At 55.2% G+C, this 6,425-nt stretch overlaps 1 long non-coding RNA gene across 1 annotated transcript; it reads right to left on the bottom strand.

The window, feature by feature from the left end:
• Positions 1-472: 472 nt before the first annotated feature.
• On the bottom strand, positions 473-5,630 carry LOC143651304 (uncharacterized). Its single transcript, XR_013159957.1, has 3 exons — positions 5,540-5,630; positions 1,687-1,825; positions 473-1,328 (listed from the first exon to the last, which is right to left on the bottom strand). It is a non-coding gene; the product is annotated as an uncharacterized LOC143651304 (long non-coding RNA).
• Between the last annotated feature and the right edge of the window lie 795 nt (positions 5,631-6,425).

The following is a 6,425-nucleotide window of genomic DNA, read 5'->3' as shown; positions in this document are numbered from 1 at the left end:
AAGGCATTGACCTTCAGAACAGGAGACAGAAATAGCCCGGGAGAGGACAGAGCCCAGTGCGGGAGAGCTGTCCGGGCAAGCCCAGACACGAGGAGGGGAAGAGAGCCATGGCTCCCCTCGCTACTGGGCCAGGTGCTGTGCTGGCTGCTTCACATGTCTTCTCTCAACCATTTCTCACCTTGAGCTCGTGGGGGCGGCATCCACATCTCCATTTTTCAGATGAGGAAACTGAGGCTCCGAGAGGACCAGCCAGTAGTCAGCAGGGCTGGGACTTTGCCAGGCCTAGCTGGTGGGACAGTACTCTTTGTCACATTGCCTGCAGCCCCTTCCTCACCTCCCTTCTCCCAACCCCCATCCCCGCTCTCACTACTGTTCTCACCTTGGGTGGGGGGAGGGCTGGGGAGTGTCGGCTGAACCTGGACCTGTACTGGAGGCTGACCTGGCAAGTGGAGGAGGGAAACCAAAGGAGCCTCAACTAGTTCTGTTTATTAAATGACCCCAGATCCCCTTCACTTTGGCAGACCCCTCCCCTGTGGCCGTGGCAAGGACGAGCTTGGGGGAAAGGCCCTAGCTTAGGCCTGGGAGGGTGAGACCATCAGGCTCAAAATAACAGGCTGGCTGGCTGGCTCCCCCCTCTCCCTGCCCGCCGACTTCCGAGCCTCAGCAGCTCCCAGCTGTTTCTGCTTATCTGAAGCCAGGGAGGCTGGTTGCCTGGATACCGGCGCTGCCGATTAGCAGTCGGGTCCTTCAGGGGCAGGCGGAGCTGCCGCATCTCCGGGGGCGCCGGGCGGGGCACCCCCAGGCCCCTCGGCTCCGCACAGGCCCTTGGAGAGGAGGCAAGGGAGGATAGTGGGCTGCGGTGGGGTGGGGGGTGCTTATGGAAAAGACCCCCCTTTGCCAGGAGTTGTCTCAAAGGGGGAGCTTTGGAGCCAGAAAGACCATTAAACCTGAGTCCTGTCACTTCTTGGCTGAATGACCCTGGCCACATTAACATCTCTGAGCCTCTGTTTCTGTGTCCCCTGCCTCAGATGGCTGTTTAGAGGGTAAATGTGATGGCTAGGTGAAGGCAGGTAGCACAGTCCGCAGTGATAGTAGCCCCCTGCCCCTACTACGGTGGGTTCTTTCCCAGCAGGGTGGTCCGTGCCTTCTCCAGAGAAGCCCGAGGCTGGCAGCTGGGGGCGTCGGAGGAGGCAACCCTGCTTCTGCTTCTTTGCTCCTGGGATGGGAGCTGTGACCTGCCCAGTACCAGGACAGGGTGTGTCTGGGGGGCTGACAGGACCCTGGAGCAGGTCCACAGTCTGTATCTTGCTTGGGGACAGCTTCCTCTCCTTTAAATGGGAAAGGAAAAAAAGAGGTTGCATCCAAACAAATAGTGAATGCTCTGGTCCACTGTCCTTTCTTGGCAAAGAGAGGAGAAGGGGCTGGACTGGAGGTGGGCGAGTAAGGGAGGGGCACACACGATCTAATGTGGCCTTGGGTGGTGGTGGGGGCGGCAGACCCACTGGGCAGCAAGGCCAAAGGGCAGCAACACAACCACGAGGGACCTGTTCTTTGGTTCCTCCAGCTCCCGTGGCCCCAAGCAGCCTTCCTCACTTGCAGGGTGAGTGAAGCAGACTCCAGGGCTGTGAGATGAGGCAAAGGACAAACCTGAACTCATCCTGTGGAGGGGGCTTTTCCCGAACTCACCCCTCAGCTCTCCAGAAATCCTCTCCTGAGCCAGGTCCAGGCTGTGGGCACAGGATTGGAATGAGGAGCAGCAAATGACCGAAGGGCTTGAGGGGCCCCGATAGGCGTCGGGGACATCGCAGCCTCTCTTGTCCACCCTCTTGACTCCAGAAAAAGGCAGAGAAGAAAAGGGACAGTGGGGGTGACCGTGGGGCACACCGTCCCGCCAGGGCCTTTACGTTTGTATCCTCTGAGTGGTGTGTGAGCCCCGCCTGTGGCCTGGTGGTATGGCCAGTGGAGCCCATGAATAATGCAGAGAGGAGCTTGGGCAGCTAGAAAATAGTTACTGTTTCATCAAAGCAGCAACCAGCCCTGAATACTAAATGGAGAGAGAATGGGGGAGTGGGGGCTCCTGGAGCGTGAGGGGAGGCTTGGGGGTATACTTGGGGTACTGGCTGAGGGCTCGCCTCCCCGTTAGCCCCAGCACTGGCTGTGGCTTCCACAGGGGTCCGGGGCCTATTGACCAAGCTCATGCCCTGGTCTTACCCAGGGCGGTCCCCAGTGGGTTGGGAGACAGCGCCCACGACCGAGGCACCTTCATGGAGGTGCTGGGCCAGGCGATGGGGTGGGGTACAGATGGTGGGGTGGTGGTTCCAGGAGAATGGGAGTTTGGGGTGCTTATGAGCCAGAAGAAGAAAGTAAATCCCATAAGGAGGAATTTAGAGTAGGTCTGGGGGAAAAGATACCCATCTCTCATGCACAGAGCTGACATGCCCCAAAGAGGCCTCAGAGGTACACGTCAAGACTTTTTCCTGAGGTCAGTGGGAATCGTGGAAGCATTTTAATGGGAGAGAGACACAATCAGATATAAAAGTATGAGCAAATTCACTCGGGTTGCTAGGTAGAGACTGCAGGGTGGCCAGAAAATCCAGAAACACGATTAATACCATGTATTGTCATGTGAAATCAGCAGACCGTTCCTGATGTGCCTGTCCCTACTTCCAGATTCCATGGCCACGCTGTGATTTGGGTGGGGAGGGGGAGGATGCAGGGTGAGCTAAGGGACGTCGCCAGTGGCGGTGTGGCAGAGGGCCCTGGCAGGGGCCCAGGCGAGAGGTGTTCAGAAGGCAGGGATGACCACTCTTGGTGACAGACTAAATGGGGCTGGAGGAGAGAGGGGCGCCAAGGGACACTTCCAGGTTTCTGGCTTGGGCAACCGGGTGGTGCCTTCTATCCAGAAGAGAAGCCCTGGAGGCTTTGAGTCGGGAGTGATGGGAAAGGTGATGCAGTTCCTGTAAAATAACCAGTTGACAGCTAGAAGTCCAGCTCTGGAGTCCAAGACCCTGATGTGGCCGGGATGTGCCTTGTGACCACAAGGACTTTAATGCTGAGCAATCGTCCCAGGAAGAAGGGGCCAAGTGAGGCTCTAAGAGGTCCCATTAAAGGCTCTATTGAAGTCCTTCCATTTGGACCCTTGGGCTGTGGGTAATTCCCTTACCGGGTACTACTTCTGTGCCAGGAGGGGACCCTCTGCTGCCCTTGATCCTTGCACCTCTGAAGCCCAGGGCATCTGGAGGCCTTTCTTCTCTCTACCTGCAGCTGGACCCTCGAGCAGCCCCAGAAGGAGACTTTCTCCGAGTGTAATACCCCAGGAGTGAGGCGTCCTGCTCTCCTACTTCTTCCTCTGCCAGCAGCAAGCCCAGAGGGGCTCGAGGGCCTGGGCAGGCACTGATGGGGTGCCCTGGGGTAGTGGGGGTTGAGTGTAAGTTCTCAGGGGGCTGGTGGAAAACGGTTCCCACGGGATGAGTGTTTACCGCTCTCTGCTTCTTCTCAGCCCCGAGGGCCTCCTGGCTGTTCTCCTGCTGGCACCCAACTCCATGCAACGGCACCGTGGAGAGGGTTTCCCACAAACACATCCCCAAATGATAGGTGCAGGCAAATCATCCAATTACGGAAGCAAATAGCAGCCCGGAGAGAGGGCCAGCCCATGAACAACCTTAGCGAGGGAGAAGGGAAATATGTTCAGCTGAGACTGGGGTTGGGGGACAGAGAAGGCTGGAGAAGTCAAGAATGCAGGGAAAGGCTGTAGGGCAGGCGGAGTGGAAGAGGAGGAGGCTCTGGGGCTGGCAGGAGACGCAGGGTCCCAGCAACCTGGTGAAGACAAGTGAGCTTCAAGCTGGATGGGGTGGAGAAGAGTGTGCATCAAAGGAGTCTCTACAGGGTTTAGAAGATAAAGCATCACTCAGTCATGCATGCTTCATTCATTTATGCATCAACTATGCTCCAGGGAATGTTCTGAAGGTACAGACAGAGAGGACACTGTCTTGGTCCCAGAGTAACTTTTAGCTGTGAGGGGACAGAGACAGGACAGAGTGGTGTGATGAGTGCCGCAGGACCCCAGAAGGGGGACTCCTGATCAGGCTGGAAGGTTGTCGGGTGGGCTTAGTGTCCAGGAGGACTTCCTGGAGGTGGTGGCAACCAACCGATTCTATCTTGGGGGGAAATAGGAGGTATCTAGGCAATGAAGGGACAGGGGGATTCCAAGAAGAGGAGCAGTTGAGGAAGGAGAGAACTTGGTGCTTCCTGGGAGCTGCCATAAATTTGCTGTGGCTTGAGAATGAGTGTGCATTTGTGTGTGTGTGTATACATATATGTGTGTGCACCTGTGCACACAGAATAGCAAGAAAATTAGACAAGGCTGGACATGCAGGAGAGGGCTGACTTGCCAAAGGTTGTGGGTGCTATGCTGCAAATTTTGGGCCTTAATGGAATGCAGTGGACACATTTAGTAAGATTCAGGTTTTGAGGTCAGATTGGAATGGCAGGGAGCCAAGGGCTGCTCAGGAAGCTGTTGCAGCAACCCTCGCTAGAAATGATGAAGGCCTGAAATGACATCAATCATAGCTGCCTTCTCTGGCCTCAGTCCTGACGGGCCAGGCATGGTTTACATCCTTTGCAGAGAATGATTCACTTCCATCATCATCTCAGTCCTACAAAGTGGGTACTGCTGTTGGCCCCTCGCAGAGCAGGAAACCGAGGCTGGGAGAGGTGAACTAACATTCTCCCATTCCCCTAACTGAGCAGGAAAGCTAGATTCAGTCTGGCCACAGAGTCCACACTACGTGCGAAGGCCCTGGTTAACTTGAAAGCTTCTTGGGAAGGTGGGGGGGGGGGGGTAAGGCGGAGGGAGAAATCGAAGATAAGGGCAGGGGAGTGGAAGCAGGTGTTCCTCTCCCCGTTTCAGAGGAAGGGAGGCTCAGAGTGGAGGATGGTAGCATATCTAACTTGGGCGGGCGACATTCAAAGCACGGCCCCATCCCACGTGTGAACCTTAGAAGAAGAGAGTTCAGCTGGCGCTCGAGGCCCTGGGAAATGAAATTCCGACAGTGTAATCATGAAAGGCCCCGATGGGGAGGAGAAGAGGAGCTGCGTAAGGAGACAAAGTGGATCGCTGCGAAGCCGGCAGATGAGCTCAGCCTGGAGAAGGACGCTTTCAAAGCTGGAGGAAGGGCGCACAACCAAGGGCGAGAAGAAAGGAGTGAGACCGAGACTGCAGGGATAGAGCTGGGCATGTGCAGCCCACACAGAACTGAGGCTTGCAGGAAGGGCTGGGAACGGAACAATTTTTTTTTATAAGATGGGAGGCAGGGATGTAAGGGAGATTTTTTTAGGTTTTGCTAGAACCGGGAAGACCTGCTTGGAGGCGAGAGCTAATTCTGCATTCAGGGATGACAGATATACCAGATGCTATTTGTCAGTGATCTCCTCTGTGAAGATAATGGAAAGGGAACAAATGTGCTTTAAAAAAAAATGTAAAAGGTAGTACAAATATTAGCAAGAGGGATTGAAACCCTATATTGGGAAGACAAGATACCTGGAAAAGGGTGAGATTCCCATCATAGGAGGCATTCAAGCAGAGGCTGGAGGCCCCTCTTACCAGGGGTTGTAGAGGAGATTCCCCTGAGAGTCACAATGCATATGAATTCACAATTCATAATCCCCTGCTTATGCATGGTCAGACCTTCCGACCCCTAATTCCAGTCCACCAGAGTGGAGGGCAGCCGGACGGTAGCCCAGAGCTACTCTTGCTCTGCCTCGGAGAGGGGCAGTAAAAATCCAGCATTGCTTTAGGGCCTCTGCCTGGGCTGGGTACTACAGGGCGGATCAGAACCTTGGGATATGGTGGTTTTCTCACTGTGACCTTAAAAGTACATACCAAACTTTTCAACTTTATTTTTATTATGAAGCACTGAATGCAAGATCCCTTCACCACATCTCCTAACCCTCAATTCACCCCAGGGGGTCCCTAACCCTATCCCAAATTCATACCCATCTACCCACGTTTAGCTTCCCCCTTCCCCCACCCTTCAGCCCCTCCCCATCTATTTCCGTGTCCTTAGTGCCTGGGAGTACCGAGGGGCATGGAGAGCACCTCTCCCTGGTGACAGGGGAGACAAGCAGAGACATAACAGCAATGCAGGAGAAAGTCGCTTCCCTCTTTTTTCCTTCTTCCCCTCCCTTCTGCATCTCTCCACATTGTCCTCCTCCAGGTCCCCTCTCTGTCTTTACAGCCAGCAGGATTAGCTGACCAGAGATGAGCCAGGAGCCCTCACCTCCCCTATCATCTGTCCATCAAATAAGGAGACGGCAGGATCATTAGGATGCTCCCCCTGATCCCTTCACCCCAACAATCCACGCCACTAAGTCCTCTGAAGTAGCTCTGGGCCTGGATTTCCAGAGATGCCATGCCTACTCCCTGC

This window comes from Tamandua tetradactyla, chromosome 12, assembly GCF_023851605.1.
Source record: "Tamandua tetradactyla isolate mTamTet1 chromosome 12, mTamTet1.pri, whole genome shotgun sequence".
Taxonomy (NCBI): domain Eukaryota; kingdom Metazoa; phylum Chordata; class Mammalia; order Pilosa; family Myrmecophagidae; genus Tamandua; species Tamandua tetradactyla.
Note: the sequence above shows the minus strand (reverse complement) of the source record. Positions and strands in the feature narration are given on the sequence as shown.